The sequence below is a fragment of the Silene latifolia genome, chromosome Y (assembly GCF_048544455.1).
Source record: "Silene latifolia isolate original U9 population chromosome Y, ASM4854445v1, whole genome shotgun sequence".
NCBI lineage: Eukaryota > Viridiplantae > Streptophyta > Magnoliopsida > Caryophyllales > Caryophyllaceae > Silene > Silene latifolia.
This window is the reverse complement of record NC_133538.1, coordinates 409,196,982-409,215,612: the sequence shown is the minus strand read 5'-3', so window position 1 is coordinate 409,215,612 and position 18,631 is coordinate 409,196,982. Positions and strand designations below refer to the sequence as shown.

The 18,631-nt window shown below is 38.9% G+C and overlaps 1 non-coding gene across 1 annotated transcript; it reads right to left on the bottom strand.

Moving 5' to 3' along the window:
• Positions 1–7,589: 7,589 nt before the first annotated feature.
• Positions 7,590–7,696, bottom strand: LOC141634721 (small nucleolar RNA R71). The gene has a single exon (XR_012539446.1). It is a non-coding gene; the product is annotated as a small nucleolar RNA R71 (small nucleolar RNA).
• Between the last annotated feature and the right edge of the window lie 10,935 nt (positions 7,697–18,631).

The window sequence follows — 18,631 nt, the reverse complement described above, 5'->3', positions numbered from 1 at the left end:
GTTATTAGAAATGTCTAATAAGAGGTTTATGAGTCTTACAATTGGTATCCTCCAAACTCAAATAGTAACCAGTAATCAGTAACCGACTACACACCGAAGTGTGTAGCTCTGCCAGATTACCCATCGCAACAGGTAACCCACACCGCCAGGGGGGACCGCAACCTTGCCCACCAAATCCTAGCTCATTGCAACGAGCGAATCCAAATCATTAATGTGCACATCCCCCTTGTGACGGGAGCCACAAGAGGCGAACATGGGGTTGGAACCATCTCCCGAAAATGGTCCCATAACAACAATATCAATCAACAATATAATCTCAATCACAATGATAGCAATGCCAACCAATAAACCAATACCACATCTTATAATCAATTATACAATCAATTGGGTAGGAAAACCCTACCTTTTCGCAATCCAAGCACACACACACACACACACACACACACACACATACACACACACACACACACACACACACACACACACAAGTAACCGCAATAGCAATCCTCCATGAAACTGTCACCTACAAGTAATAATCACATACAATTACTAACTACCCCTCAATTAACCAATATAGTATGCCCAATTACCAATTCCCCAAATTTTCCCAAATTAGGATTTACTTAACTATAAGAATAATAATAAATCAACAATAATAAGACACTTACTACTGCGATTGACACAAAATAAGATGCTAAAACTCAAGATCTAACAACCTTCGCCTTGGAGATGATTAGAATAATTAAAGAGGCAGTGTACGTAGTTTATGTTTGAGAAAAGTGATTAAGAAATGATTAGAAACTGTTAACACGCTTTTATATACTTCTCCAATTATTTAATCAAAACCGCAGAAAACTAACCTGTCAGACGGGGTACTCGGTCGAGTACCTGAAGTACTCGGCCGAGTACGACCTACTCGACCGAGTTCCTCAATACTCGACCGAGTGTGACCAAAACAGTAGCCTAATTAAAAGCACTCGACAACTTACTCGACCGAGTATGGCCTACTCGACCGAGTAAGCTGAGACCAGAAAACCGTAGTATTACAGTCTTCCCTCCTTAAAACGAACTTCATTCACGAAGTTCACACCATACCTATATAGTATGCACATATACCATTCCACCAACCAACACCACTCAACTCTCATCCTCCAACCTTGACACTAACTCACCCAACACTGCCTACCTCAACAACGTAGCTCACAACATAGCATCAACCATAGAATAGCCCACCTAACTCCATAATACTATCGAATAACAACAACACCAGTGCCGCCAACTTTACCTTACTTCCATACCGCTAACTAGCAGATCCAAAAACCAACACAATCCACCAAGCGATATGTTACATACTACCACCCTTAAAATGAACTTCGTGCTCGAAATTTACTCACACTCATAAACGTAACCTACCAAAACCATCAACACTATCACAACCATACTTTCCTACAACCTTAGTCCATAACCATACATATAAAATACATATTACTACAAGCATAACCTTTACCTTTAATAATATTAACCACAAGTCCATCCTTATTCTACACCAAGACTCAAAAATTCCAAATACACTGCAACATGCATAACCATCAAACTTTCTCTGTCGCATCCTACCCCTCTTAAGATAAACCTTACGTCCTCGTAACCCAACTAGTACTAAATCCTTAGATATTTCATCCCATTATCACCATCTCATGTCACCAATCACTGACTATAGCCTCAACACCGACAACCATTCCCAGATCCAAGGCTCTCTTTCTCTACAGTTTCATACCTCTAATCACTCCGCACACCACCTAACATATACCACAAAATCTTCAGCATAACCACTACTTACAACTCTTCATCATTTCCGCACAACCACATTCTTTTCTATTCACGCACTGTAACACCCCCATTTATTCGGGAGCCTTTAGCTAGACATTCCCAAATAAATAGGACTGTTACCATCTCGGTTTCCCGAGGTAATAGATAACAAAGTCCAACTCACCAAAGTACTTTAAATAAAAACTTTAATGATTACATAAGTTTTACAATTTTAATCAACTAAACTTAATATAAAAATAAATACAACTCGCAGCGGAAAATAAATAAGTGATATAACTATATATGTGATCTAGACTTCATCTAAGGTTCCAAGTTTGGCTCTCATCCCAATGCTCCCAAGTCAGTTAATCTTTAGTACCTGTCAAATCTGCTCCCCATAAAACGGTTCACCGCAGGTGTTCACGAATACACAGTCAACCGCGAGGTTGAGTAGGAATAAATACTAACAACAAAACATACGATAACAATCCAATTTCTTTTTTTTTACATTGCACAACCCCCTGACAACGTGCTCCATCCTTTTACTTAGCACACCTCCCTTAACAACGTGCTCACTTTACATCATTCCAACAGAAGTTGAAGTATCCACCATCCCAACCGAAGTTGAGGTATCCACCATCCCAGTATAAAACTGAGGTATCCAACACAATTGCCATGATCAACAACAATAGTAATCATCTCAGAACGAGTCTGAGGTATCCAATAATTAACCACAATATAAACCAATGACATATACTTCACATTTGATAATTCATCCAACAAACATTATCGAGTAAAAGTTGAGTAGGATTTATCCCTACCTGGCAAGAGATTCCAATTAAGCAGCTTAAGCAGTCCAAATAATTAAAGCAATCTGATCCGACTATAATTCTTCACAACCGTCACCTAATCAAAATATTATAATTCAATTCAATTATCTATTATTACTTTTCATTTTTAATTATAAATTATATTCATTATTCAAATTAATTACTTATTATTATTATTAATTATTAAAGGTTACGATATTAAAAACCCGCTTACAAAATAAACCCGTGTCACCCAAGTCAAAACCCGTCACAAACAAATAAGTCAACCCATAACTAATACCCATAAACAAAACTCCACAAACACCCATATAAACCACCCGTAACAATCACCCAAAAACACCCTCATTGGCCGTGCCTCACCGTACCTCACCGTGTCAACCACCCCCATCCACGGTGAGCCCAGACGACCACCCAGATCCAGGTCAAGCCCAACCACCAAAACCAGAACCTACGCCCTAACACCCCTTCAAAACACGACATAAGATGACCAACAATAGCAGAAATAACCCTTCCAACACCGTGTATTAAACCCACAACCACGGTCACCACGACAACTCTCACACCAAACGGCCACCACCATTTCCACCCCTGGTCTACGACGGTTTCAACGGTACTCTCCAACCTTACTCACGGTCAGAAACGTGGCTATGATGCTCGTCTTAAGATGGTCATGCGTAATCCTACCACTTCCCCTGTTTTCGCGTTTCCCGACCACCACCTGCCACCACTCAGCCACCACCAACCAGACCGCCCACCGTCCCCCATCACAACCAACCCTTGTCCAGGTCACGACGGGTCAAAATAAAGGATCAACTACCCATTCCAAACCCACGGTCAAACCCGCAGCACCCCTCCTGACCAGCCACCTTTAGCCGCCTCAAAACCACCCCAACCCTAGTCAACGACGGTCAATAATGTTCAGGTCTTAATCTTGGCAGTCCAAGGTTGCTCTAGGTCCAAATCCCGAGTCCTATGGTGGTCTAGTTATCGAGTTATAATATGCTAAAGTGTATACATAAGATGGTCTGAAATATTACCTTGAGTCGATTAATTGGATTTGTTAATTCCTTCTTCTTTTCGTCTCCTAAAGCTCCTCCTCTTTAATTTGTGATTAATTTCTCAGATTTAATAGGGTATTTATAATGTGGAATATAGAGAATACGAGGTCAATTAGGAAACTATTATAACTTACCTTATTCTAATTAGTATAGGAATTGTCATTATAATTATAATTATAATTATAATTATAATTATAATTATAATTATAATTATAATTATAATTATAATTATTATTATAATTATTATTATAATTATAATTATTATTATTATTATTATTATTATTATTATTATTATTATTATTATTATTATTATTATTATTATTATTACTATTATTATTATTACTGTTATTATTATTACTGTTATTATTATTATTATTATTATTATTATTATTATTATTATTATTATTATTATTATTATTATTATTATTATTATTATTATTACTATTACTATTACCATAAGTAGGATTCCCTTATTTTATCTTTACTAATTTATTATCGCCATAAGTTATTATTAGTATCAATATAATTATTATATTTATATATTGATTATTTCCATATTATATTATAAATTCCCGATATAAATCCCGATCACACTCCTACCCTATTTATTAAATTTCGGCCCACTACTTAATGGCACGTGGTCCAATACTCGATTATTAGCTAAACCCAATTCCCGACTTGCTTTACTTAATTTATTATTCAACCAACGTTTTATTTGTAATTATTATTAGGATTGCTTTTAACTAATTATTAAATTACATAAATTATTCTTATAAAATACGGAGTATTACCGTCTTCCCCCCTTAAAATGAACTTCGTCCCGAAGTTCGCCCACAACTACCACTACATCACTTATAAACATCCTCACAACTAAGCACCATCCAACACAATCAAGCATTTTACGATTATCAATCACGTCAATCTGATCATAAGGTAACACAACAATAACTCAAAATATTCGTAGTATTACACGCACCTATCCCCACAACATAACCCACGATCCATAAGATGTTACACACTCACTAGGTCCTCAAATTTCCCTTTTTCTGCCGCCTCGTCCATAACTTAGCATGATACTAATTCCCAACACTCCATACTTACTGCCCCAATAAATATTATGAACCACCCGCAGCTTCAAGCTCAGTATACTCATGCTCCCCCAATTACTTGCCACAATTATGTCAACAAGGCCTCATCTAAAACAAGATCGAAAGTATTCCCACAACATCCCACAACTATGTCTCATCAACAAAATATCACTGTTCTATGACAACAACAACCACATGTGCAACTCTCTTCTATATTATACTCTACTCTCACCCACAAGCCGAAAATCACGGGAAACAACAGTAAATAAAATAACAATCTATATGCCAATACTAGGCTGACATATTGATGTGACCATTATTTGAGCATATTTAGTCCCCGAATTAGCCTCGTTCTTATGCTTTTTAGTGTATATTTGGGTCATTTACTATCTTTAGTCCTTTGTTTTGCATATTCTTTGAGGTTTTGTTTCATTGGTAGGAGAGGAGTGCAAACCTTGTATTTTCATGGCAAAATAGAGCTAAATTGATCGAATCTAATGACCAAGCATCAAAGAGAAGACAAGACTAGAAGGCCTTTGTACATATTATAGTAGATGGGCAATGATGAAGAAATCCTTGCATCCCCGACAAAATCCCGAAGGATTATTGGAAGAAGAAAGGAAGAAAAGAAGAAAAGAAGAAAAGAAAGGCTGCGATGAGATCCGCTCGTCCAGCACATCAAGACGCCCGTCCAAGGCTGCCAAGATCCGAGCGTCTTAAGCATCAATCCGCCCGTCCAACTACGCCCCAATCCGCTCGTCCAAGCATCAATCCGCGCGTCCAGCCACCCCAGAATCCGCTCGTCCCGACCCCTTGGACGCCCGGATTGTCTTACAGGCCCATACGTCCTCTTCTCCCCTCCATTAAAGATGCGCATATTTTCGGAAGACTAGCAAAAAGGAGACTCGCATCTTTTCTGAAAGGAGCGATTCCTCAAGGACTTAATCGTCATTTAAGCTCTTAGTAAACCCTAATTTGTGTACCTAATCCCCACTATAAATACCCCATTAGTCTAATTAGATGAATTTCTTCTTATCAATCTTTAATGTAGTTTATATCATTCTAATCTCTTCTTAATCTTGTAATCAACTTCTAATCAAATATTAATACAAATCTCATTTCCTTAATTTCTCTTTTATTCATCTTTTATTTTCGGTAATTGAAGATTATTTGGGTTATTGTTGGGAGATTGACAACCTTCCAATCATTCATCAAGTACTTTCATTATTCTTTGCTTTATTTTGGAATCATTAGTAGGTATACTTATCTTAATCCCTTTTTAATTATTGTTAATCATCTTCATTTATTCATCATGTTTTGCCTTGTTAATATGATTGACAACCTTGTTAACATGTTAAACTTGATAATGAGTGAGTAGTTTCCTTAACTAGGGTTAATGGGTAATTAGGGGAAACCAACATGGGGGATGATTCATGCTTAATTTAATATGTTTTCATAATTTATTTGCTTGCTTGTTGTGATCTCAACTTATGCACATGTTATGTTTGATGAAATGCGAGCCTATGAATCCTTGCATTTTTTACCCATCACTCAGCTTTTCAATGAGACTTGTAAGACATAAACCAACTCGAGTCTCATTAGACCATGCATATAGTCGAGTAGGGAGGATTAAGTCGACTTGTAGGTGTTGTACAATCTAATCGATTCAGCTCTGGGACCCAAACCTTCCTAGGATTTTAAGATATAAACCAACTCGATCCATCACAACAATAATTCCTTGCTTATAATTTGAGAATATGTTTGTATGATCAATTCCCATGAATCCTCTATGACCCCATGACTCCCTAGTGCTTTTAATGAATTGTTTACATCTCATTTTAATCATCTTGCTTGTTTACTTTTATTGTTATTTAGTTTAGTGATCTTCTTATCTCAACCCAAATCGTGACACCCCTAGACACCGCTACTTGCAATCGAAAATCCTACATCAATACCCGTCCCTTGGGATCCGACCTTTACTTGCCTCTTTACTAATAGTAGAGTTGTTTGTGAAGTTATAAATATTGTTTTGGTCTAGGTGCTCCTAACGACAAGTAACCAAAAATTAAGCTCCAAGTGAGTCCGACCAAAAATGGCGCCGTTGCCGGGGACGGTGTTAAATTGATTTGATTTTCTTAGGTTGTTATTAGTTGTGTCTTTCTTTGCCTTGGGGAAGTAAAACTCCTCAAGGTTTATTCTAATTGTTTTCAAGTTGTTTGATATTTTGCATGTCTAGAAGATCACAAGGTAACTTGTTACCCATTGATCCCGAGATTGAAAGGACTTTGACCAACGATAGAAGACTTGCTAGAAACACTTTGAGAGGTATTGGTGAGGTTGTAGATATTCAACCAAATACTATTGAGTTCATCAACCCTTTTGCAAGAGAAGGTGAGGAGAACCCAACACAAAATCAAATACAAAATCAACCCACAATGCCTAAATTTTCATCACATTCCGTACCAACCGAGGAGAACCTACCCAATGGTACTCCCACACCACAACACTTAACCGGAAATTTCATTGCTAAATCCGCATTTATCTAATTAGTCGAAAGAAGCCAATTTGGGGGGATGCCTAGTGAAGACCCTCACTCTCACATGGAGACTTTTTGTGACTATTGTGATGCGATTTCACAAACCGGTGTGACTCAAGACCAAATTCGATGGGTCTTATTCCCTTTTTCTCTAATTGGCACCGTAAAACAATGGTTAAAAAGCCTTGATAAGGCTACTCTTGGAATTAACTCTTGGAAGAAGTTGGCTCTAGCTTTCTACAAAAAATTCTACCCTCCGGAAAAGACTAATATGCTAAGAGCTCAAATTACGGGTTTTAAGCAAAGGGATGAAGAATCTTTGTATGAAGCTTGGGAGCGGTTTAAAGGAATTTGTCGCTCATATCCTCATCATGGACTTAGCGAGTGGTTCTTGGTACAACAATTTTGGAATGGTCTTTATGAAGACTCAAGAAACATTCTCAACATGGGATCAAATGGTATGTTCACCGAAGTTGACGATAATCAAACTTGGAACAAGATTGAGGAAATGGCGGTCCATAATTCACAATATAGTAGACCTCGCAAGCCTACTAGAGGAGGAAAGCATGAAGTGGACTCTATTAATCAATTGGGTGCTCAACTTAGTGCTCATATTGATACCATTAACTTGAAGTTTGAAAAGGCTATGGCTAAACTTGATAGAAGAAGCCTCAAAATCACCAAAGCATCATGTTAATGCCATGGTAGCATCTTCATCAATCCCAAGTGGGATATGTGAGAATTGTGGAACTTTGGGACATGACCAAAGTGAATGTAGGGGAACAAATGAACAAGTGAATGCTTTTCAAGCATAAAAGAGTGGTACCCCTTATTCCAATTATTACAATGAAAACACCAAATTCCACCCAAATCTCTCATACAAAAGCCAAAATGTTCAAAACCCTCAACAAACATACACCCCACCTCCCATGAGAAACCAAAATCAAAGACCCTTTTTCAACCAAAACCAAGGTTACCAAAATCAAACTCCATACAATCAAAAAAATGACCAAGGTTTTGATGTTCAAAAAGCGATCCTCTAAATGCAAAAGAATCAACAAGAATTTTTCATTCAAATGCAAAAATATAGCCAAGCAAAGGACATCACCATCAACAACATCCTAGACCACACAAAAATGTTGGAAACTCAATTGACCCAATTAGCATCTTCAAACTCTCAAAGACAAAAGGGGCAATTACCACCTCAAGGTAATCCCCCAAGACATGAAACGGTTAGTGCCATTCACTTGAGGAGTGGTACGAGATATGAAGGACCAAAGAAGCAAGTTGAGGATGAAGTTGTGGAAGCTAGTGACAAAGAAGAAGTTGTACAAAACTCCAAGGAAGATGAACCAACAAAAGAAGAAGTTTCAAAGAAAAATCAAGAAAAGGCCAAGGAGAAAGAGCCCATCATGATTAGACTTCCATTCCCAAGTCGTCAAGCTAAGCCTAAGTTTGATGACCAACTTGGAAAATTCATGGAAATTGTGAAGAATTTGGAAGTCTCGATTCCTTTTACGGAACTAATCAATCACGTGCCGGCCTATGCAAAGTACATGAAGGACATCCTTACGAAAAAGAAGTCGATCCGGAAGCTTGAAACTATCGCCTTCACTAAGGTGAGTAGTGCAATCCTTCAAGGGAGTTCACCTCCGAAACTTAAAGACCCGGGAAGCTTCTCAATACCGTGTACCATTGGCGACACCACGATAAACAAGGCTTTGTGTGATCTAGGAGCAAGCGTGAGTGTTATGCCGTATTCGGTTAGTAAAAGACTAGGGATGGGAGAGCTTAAATATACCAACATCACACTCCAAATGGCCGATATATCGACGAAGACACCGTTAGGGATATGGGAAGATGTTCCCGTGAGAATCGGCAAATTCTTCATCCCTGTGGACTTTGTCATTGTTGACATGGAAGAAGACTCCAATATTCCGATCATCCTCGGTAGACCTTTCTTGCACACCGCGGGTGCGGTGATAGATGTGAAGCACGGAGAGCTTACTCTAGAAGTGGAAGACGAGACCATAACTTTCAATCTTGACAAAACCATGAGAGCTCCCCGTTTGCATGAACCATGCTTTATCGTTGATTACTATAGCCGGAAGGATGATAGGAAGAAGTTGGAATTCCAATGGAAAAAGAAAGTTGATGATGCTCCATCAAAAGAGCAAGGGAATAGCAACAATGAGAGCTTGAAAAGCTCACCCAAATCCAACAATGAAGAGGATGGCCTCATTGGCCAAAACAAGAAAGGAGGAGAGTTGTCTATATAAACTCAAGAAATTTTTAATGATCAAGTAGACAAAGTTTGCGGTCTTTGGGATGATGAGTTCGAAGGGATATTTAATCCCTACATTGGTAATGCTATGAACCAAGACCATCACGGAGAACAACAAGTGCAAAGATCTATTGAGGACCTCTATCACGACAATGAACAAGCTTTTGACTACTTCTTCAAGGTGTTGAGTAACATCAACAACACCTTGGACATGCCCTTTTGACATCTCATATTGGATGAGAGTTTGGTGGAGTCCTCCCTAAACCACCATTTGTAAATATTCTAACTCCCTAACTTGCACTTCAATTTTTACATTGCATTTTTGTCATTTTTGGACTTATATTTTTGTGCCTTGATCAAGATATTCATCATTTTTGAGAGAAGTGAGGGAGAGAATTATGATTTTATTAATGTGTAGTGCTTTGACTTAGTGTGGGGATAGCAATTGCCTAGGCTATTCATGCCTTTGTAGTGCCCCCATAATGAAGAACACGAGAATTGAAGAATGAAAATGATACGGGTTATGCAGTACCCACGGATGGACCTGAATCCGTGTGGACAAGGAAGAATCCGAGTGGCCAAACAGGGAATCCGCACGTCGTCAAGGAATCCGAGCGTCCGAGATACAATCCGCTCGTTTGGCAGAGCTGTAGAATTCAAAAAATGGTCTGTCACAGAATCCGAGCGTCCAAAGCGAGAATCCGCTCGTCTGATTCTAGACGCTCGTCTTACAGAAAAGACGCTCGTCTTTCTGCTGTTGATTTTTAAGGTATCACCCTGTAACAGAATACGAGCGTTCGTCCAGGAAGACGCTCGCTCCAAATTGAAAAATCCGCTCGTCTTTCCTGAAAGACGCTCGTCCTGTGGCGTCATTTCCTGAGGCAAAACGCGAAGAATCCGAGTGTCCCAGTCCTTGGTCCGCTCGTCCCCTGCTGCTATTTCAAATATTACGGGTCTCTTACACCCTTTTACCTCATTCATTTTCATTTCTTCTACATTCAAACACTACTCAAACCCCAAAAACCCCCAAAACCCCAAAAACCCCAAAAACCCCAAAACCCTCATCCTCTACATCAACAAAACCAAATTTCCTCAACCAAGTTCAACAAAATCAAATCCAAACTTCCCCACAACAAAAATTAATCAATCCTTTTACAACAACAATTGATTCAAACACCAAAATCTTCAACTTTTGAGTCGACTTTAAGATACAAAGCAACATTCTTTCATCTTAAATCGATTTGGGCATAACTTAAAATTGAAGATTTCAATCTTTCTTTGGTGTAATCAAGAATGGCAAGAACTAAAGGAGGTAACAAGGCACCCCCAAAGAAGACACTTTCAAAAAGGCAACAAACTCTTCAAGCAAAACAATTGTCAAAGGCATTGGTAGTCCATGAGGCAAGGATGGAAGTTCAACAAGGTCCCCCTATGGAAGCTACAACATCAACAACTCCGGTCATTGAGCAATTATCCAATTATCCGGAGGTAATTTTCACTTCCGACTCTCATAAGGATAAATTTGTTCTCTTTGCTAAAAAGACCATTATGCCTACAAAATTTATTTGTGAAGATGCTTTGACAAAGTTGGGTGTTCTTGAACAAACCAAAACCTTCTTTGAGGCTATGGGATTGGGTAAATTTTTTACCATGAAAGAATTGACATACCCCTCCCTCACCTTGGAATTTTTGAGTTCCTTGAAAGTCACAAGGGTGGAGACTAGAACCCACATCGAGTTTCGTCTTGCAAATGTTGATAGACGCATCACTTTTGGTGAATTGATTAAGATTTTAGGCCTTAGTGATACCCCAAAATATACAAAGCTCCCAGACAAGTATGACCCCTCTCCTATTTGGGAGGCAATTTCCGGAAAGAAATTTGTGCGCTTTCATGATTGTCGTGCTCTATTAGTCCACCATCCGGGCATTAGAGTGTGGCATAAGGTCATTGGGAATACTTTGATATCAAGAAATGACACTAATCATCTTACCAAGCTCGATTGTGTTCTTCTTGAGTTAGCCTTGAACATAGGAAGGGAATATACTAAGCCATATAATGCTCTAAGACTTTTGGTTGAACAATGGCTTAATGTCAATTGTGGTAAAGAAGGCACCGCTTTCATTGTGAATGGAGGACTAGTTACCCATTTGGCCAAGCAATTTAACCCAAATTTCAACAAAGACAACACTTATGTGGCGGTTAAAGGAGGTCATCTCATTGATATGGACACCATGATTCACAAGTTTAAGTGGGTCAAGCATGATCCTCTTGACACCAAATATGGGTGGTTAACCAATGAAGCTAGATCGTTCACCTTGCCTTCAAAGATTTGCCGATTGAGTGTTCACCGACCAAACTACCTTCTTCAACTCTCCGAGGAGACCGAGTATATTATTCAACAACAAAGAGGCGAGATTGACGAGCCCTCCTCCTCCATTGTCACACCACCCTACCCATTTGAGTATCACGAGTTCAAACCCAAGGATGTCGAGGTAGGAAATGATTACATGACTTTACTCATGAGGGAAATGCACAAGCAAGCTTACAATGATAGAGTGGATGCCTACAAGGCCCAATATCCACCCCTCCTACATTTAGCTAGGCAAGGACTTCTTGATCCATCATGTCCTTTGCCTAGTTGGGCGGATAGGGAAGTTTTCTTTCCTAGCACCTCTAGTGGTGGGAGACCGGGTGGAGAGGAGAATGTTGACGGTGAGGGTGTTGATGAAGAAGGTGAAGAAGAAGAGGTTCAAGAGAATGTTCAAGAAGGATAAGCTCAAGAAGAGGAAGAAGAAAGTGAGGAAGAGCAAGGAAGTGAAAGTGGGAGTGAAGATGATTCCACATCTATGGAGGAAGATGATGATAATGATAATATAATGGAGGATTAGCAAACCTTGGAGGCTCCTACATTCTTTCACCCCTCTTATGGTTTGTCTACTTCTTTTGTTTTCTTTATTTTATTTTGATCATTTGTTTGTGGAGTCCTAGCAACATGGAGGACTAACACCTTGTCTTCATTAAGGTGTTCTTTTCATTGTTCCCAACTTGTAAAATCCTAAATGACAATTTGTATTTTCATGAATTGCATTCCATGTGCATGAACTACCCCGAAATTCAAGACGTTAGAAATAATGTCTATATTGGTTTGGGGAAGTCCATGCATATGCATCGGGAGCTAGTTTAAATTATGCTCACCACCATAACAAAAACCCATGCATCATGTAGTGTAGCTTAGTATAGTTTGCATTTAGTTTAGAAATCATGCATCATGCTTGCATAATTTCCTATCGTATTGGCCATTGAGGATAATGCCCATACTAGTGTGGGGATGGGAAATTCTAACTTGACTTTTATTCAAAAATCCAAAAAAATTGAAAAAAATCAAAAACATGTTCATTTCCTTTATAGTGTAGTCTTGTTTATATTGTTTGTATATATTGTGTTTGTTCATCCTTGTTCACATTGATTGACTACACCACATCCGAGACATGAGGATATTGAAGACCGCATGGTATGATCTTTCTAATCTCCTTTTTCCTCTTTATGTTAATGACTATGTGGCTTTATTTTGATTGATGCGGTAAAAATAATGTGAATTTAGGATTGCATTTAGATTATTTGGCATACTAGTTGGTAGAATCATATGCATTAGGATGTATAAATGTTAGTTGCATCATGGCATGTAGTTTGCATGTTAGAAAATTTTTATGAAACCGTCTACTTGGGAAGCTTGATAAGTGTATATAGTCCCTAGTAGATGCTTTTTCTTCTTAAGACTTTGCTTGTTAGAATACTTGTAAAACACCCTAGGATGTGTCATGCTAGTATCCTTTGACCCATGGATTAAGGCCTAGTCAAGAGTACCTTGTGGTGTGATAACTCCTTGGCTACCGTTTATTCCAAGGTGACCCTTGAAACCATGCAACCATCATTCATCCATGTTCTACCATATTTTTGTCATCAAAGGGAATGGGCACAAAAAGAAATTGTTTAAATTTGAGTTCAAGAAATGAAAAGAAAAGAAAAGAAAAAGTTTGCAAAATGCATCAAAACAAAAGAGGAGTAATAAAAATGAAAACTCCTATGCTTCAAATATAAGGCACCCTCGTTACTAATTGGGGTGACTTTGAAAATGTTCAAAAGAAAATGCAAAAGTTGAAAGTTGCAAGTATTGAAATGCCAAAAATCAAAAGAAATGGCAAAAAGAAAGTGTTCTCAAATGTTATATGCCACAAGAAATTGGGGGGAAAAACAAAAACAAATCAAACTTCCAAATGAAACTCAAATATTATCAATCCCTTTATCCATCGTATACTAGGCTGACATATACTTTCAGAAGTTCGTCTCACAGGTATCCCGCCTACTCCACCACAACCGTTGACGGCATCATAACACCGCCACCAATAGTCGCACCGAAGCGTGAAAGTACACACATCGCAACACGGATTACCATGCCCGGGTCGCAACCCTAATACAACAACCAAATTACTTATAAACAATGTCCTGACACAACTATCATCTCACGACTCACCCAACCACGCTACATGTTACACGGAATAACCAGATAACAACTTTATGATTATCGTACCCTACCACTACTCATGAGGTCAGAACCTCACACAATTACTTACACGCATCATAGACCCATAATCAAATCTAAGTAGCCAATCCTGATCACGTAAGTTACCATTTGGTAAGGTATATCGCTAACACCAGGTTAAACTTATAAGTCCTTCATAACGCCTTCTCCCATCCACCTAATTACCACTTCCTGGCCGTTGTAACCATAACCTTAATACTCAACTACCAGCAAATGCCTTCTATATCCATATCTTATACTCCCCCGCACCCATACATACCACTCCAGCCTCCACAAAATCAACCTCTTTAGAACGGCTAACATCCCTATTTAACATCATCCTTAACCACCATCATCCTTAACCACTAGTGACAACACCATGACACCACCATCTTCCGTATCCTTATTCTCTCATAATCACCTCTAAATATAACAGTTCCTTCCCTATTTTCGGTTACCATCCCAAATAACGAACATCAAATCCATCAACAAAATTACCTCAGCATTCATTCCCATACTGTCCTCGATTGTATCGTCACCTAGCTCACCACCAAAGTCTCATACCATGCAAATACTCTACCAACTTCTTACTCCCCTAATTCCTCAAAACTCATAACTAACATGTCGTCCTGAAATTCCTATATAACCCTTAACTCACATCCTCATGATAGTATCATACATCTCCCTGATTCCTTACTCTCGTGCCCCATAACTTTTACGAACTTTCACTCGACTTACTCTCATCCTTCTTGTCCCATTGCACTTGACACACCCATAATCCACTCAACTAATTACTCCTACTACCTAACCCTTTAATCATTCCGTTACCTTCTCATTACTTCCCAAAAATCAAATTCCATTAGTCTTATCAATACTTCTCATTCATTTCCTATCAATAATCTATCTCGTCATGCTATTCTCTCATATTCACCACTAATAGGCCCACCCACTCAATGGTTTCTTCTTAATTGATTACATCTTCCTTTAACATCTCCTGAAATCAAGATTCAACTCATATCGTTACTTCCCAAAGAATTATACACTAGGCTAACCTCCTAGTAATCCAAATTCCCAAACACTACCATTACATACAAATCCACATTGCGGCATCCATCGACCTAGGCTCACAAAACATCATTCCTTTCCATTCTTCTATCACGGCTTTCCAGTACACATATCCGCCACCAACATAGTCATTCCCATATCCCTCTATTAGACCCCTACATATCCCAAATTACCACAATTCACCTCCCTCATTGCAAACTTTTCATTCTTACATTCCTCAGACGTACATTTCCCCTTGACCATATACACTTTTCACTACATTACTCAAGCACAGGACTATAACACCCACCATACCTCACAAATTGTGCTCCTTGCCTTAGTAAGCTCATCAATTTCACTTCCTCTTTCCACTATCCACCACAACCGCGTATAGCCACATGTCCTTCCCCATACACCAAACTCACACCCACCATAAGGTAGTACTCTCCACGTCATAGGATCCGGTAACTTAAGTATCAGGACGAAAAAAATAAACAGGAATATTAAATTGACCCATTTTCTCGAATCCACAGGAGGAAATCTAAATAATAGATAATTCAATACAACTATATGATTGGGAACCCTTGTGGGAGGTACAGGTTGTCGTAGAGTCATGTACATGTACTTAGACTGGGACTACGCACTGCGTGGTAATACGAGTCCTGTTATAGTTTGTTATCTAGTGAGTGGACTTGGAGTTGGTCACCTTTGCGTGACATTGGGTTCCCGAAACTAGTGTAAGATGTTGCGGTATCAAGGAATATAGCTAAAGTAAATATCTAGCCTAAACTAAATTATTTCCATTCTGTCTTTTGAATATTTTCCTTTTAAGCATGCAACACGTTGGTTTTAGACGCAGCAGAGCGACAACCCGGGAGCGGATTCCCCCCCGACAGGTAGATTATATAAAATAATGCTTTTAGACCCAAGACAAACGTAAGCACATAGTCTACAACTCACAAAAAATATCACATCCACCAAAGAGGTACTCGATCGAGTACCTGGAAGTACTTGGTCGAGTACGAGCTACTCGGTCGAGTATACCGACTACTCGGTCGAGTACTCCACCTCCAGTTGCTGATCAAAAATTCACATAAAGCATACTCAGTCGAGTAACTCAGGTACTCGGTCGAGTACGCCCAACTCAGTCGAGTACTGCCTCTACTCGACCGAGTGGTCATATTCCAGTAGCTATTGCAAAATCACAAACACTGAACTCGGTCGAGTGCCAGTGATACTCGGCCGAGTATCGCGTACTCGGTCGAGTACCCTGCACAATTCTTAGCAGCGTCCAGTTTTTGTAAAACAGTCATATCTACCTCATTTCTTGGTCATTTTGGGCGTCTGACCTATCGTTAGAATCGTAAGAGAAAAAGCTATCACCTCCAATTGGAATCTAATCAATATCATTCCTAGAACTCAACCTATGACCATTTAAAGGCAGCCCTTCCATAATCGGACTTCATACAAATCAAATTTCCTTAACAAAACAACTTAAACTTTAACAATGCAAACAATAGCAACTCAACACTCTTAAAAACAATACCCAAGGTGAACCTTTATCATACGAACATATAAATTAAACATAACATGCCACACTATATCCACTTTATATCTTCACTCCATTTCCATATACTCTACATCATGATACTTCACCTTTTATAAGCATATATACATTCACTCTACATTCACTCTACATACACATACATAGAACACACATACACATAACGATCCCCTTGACACCCTGTAGTGACCGTTTCAAAGTTGTGAGGGCAAAATTACGGTTTTAGGACCTCTTCAAAACCTTTGCTGTAGCTCCAAACAATCCTACCTAAGTTCATTTTATTAGATGCCCTATGTTCATTTTGTTCATTGGTTTTAGATTCCAAAATCGTCGCTCTAATACCACTTTGTAACACCCTCATACACCAAGGTGCCTTACCAATGACCACCTTAGCATATCGAGGTGCCACCATCTCGGTTGTCCGAGGTAAAGTATATCAAATGGACCATAATAGAATGATTATTAAAAGTACAAACTATTTAACCAAACTCAAACTGAAAACCAAACCAAAAATGTTTACAACTCCGAAAAGAAACCAAAATAAAAACTAAAGTCTAAGACCACAACGAAAGCTAGCCAAAGAACATGTGATGACTCTGCCCCGTCCATATCCCGCGAGCTACATCCAAATCTAATACCTTCTAAACTAACTGCTCACCATCCCCGAATGGATCACCACAGTTTTGAAAACAATAACGGGGTCAGTCAACTGCATAACCAAAATAAGAAATCACAGATACACAATCCAATACACAATCCAAAACAAACGGTAGTAACCATCCTCCAAACTCCAATAGTAACCAGTAACCAGTAACCGACTACACACTGAAGTGTGTAGATCTGTCAGGTTACCCATCGCAACAGGTAACCCACACCGCTAGTGGGGGACCGCAGCCTTTTCCACCAAATCCCCGCGCATCGCAACGAGCGAACCCAGATCATTAATGTGCACATCCCCTTGTTACGGGAGCCACAAGAGACTAACAAGAGGTTGGAACCATCTCCCGAAAATGGTCCTATAACAACAATATCAATCAACAATATAATTGATGCGTGCATTTTACATAGTCTTTTTGAGCCTCTTATGCACGCATTTCTATGTGATTCCCGTAATTTTAGGCTACGAAATGCCCCGAATATTCTACTTTGGTTCGTTTGGCTTTAATAGTAGGAATGGACCTGAAAGAAGCATAATTGAGCCTTTTACTGTCCCGTTAGCTTGCATTTAGGAGATGAGTGGATTTGGAGCGGAAATACCTTTACCTCGGGAAGCGTGAAGTGGTCTCGGAAGCTAAATCAACGAGCTATGTGCAGATTCAGTGACAGTTGCTCGATTGAGAGCATTAGGGTGAAGAGAAGACCTCGATCGAGACCCTGCTGTGCTCGATCAAGAAGTGGGATTTTGAGGTTCCTCGATCGAGTAGTGATGTACTCGATCGAGAGGTTTTGCTGGAGGATTGACTCGATCGAGTAGTTCCAATATGCTCAATCGAGCACTTTGCTATTGGACGTAGGGTTTTAATCTCTTGTTATCGTATCTTAGGTCAAATAAATATCTCTCCTATAAATAGGAGAGACTTAATTAGGTTTAATGATCTTTTACATGACTCTTTTTCCTTTTTTTTCATCTCAGCTTTTATACTGTTGAAAGTTACTTTGCTGTTCACATTTCGGATCTGAACTTTTGTAATTTTTTTTCTCTCTTTTAATCAAGTATTATTTTCTCTATTGCACATTTTGATTTCTTGTCTTTTAAATTCTGTCCTTGTTAGTATTGCTATTAGTTTTACCATGTTTTCTATTGCTCTATTAATCGTTGTTGTTTTATTCACCGTCATGCG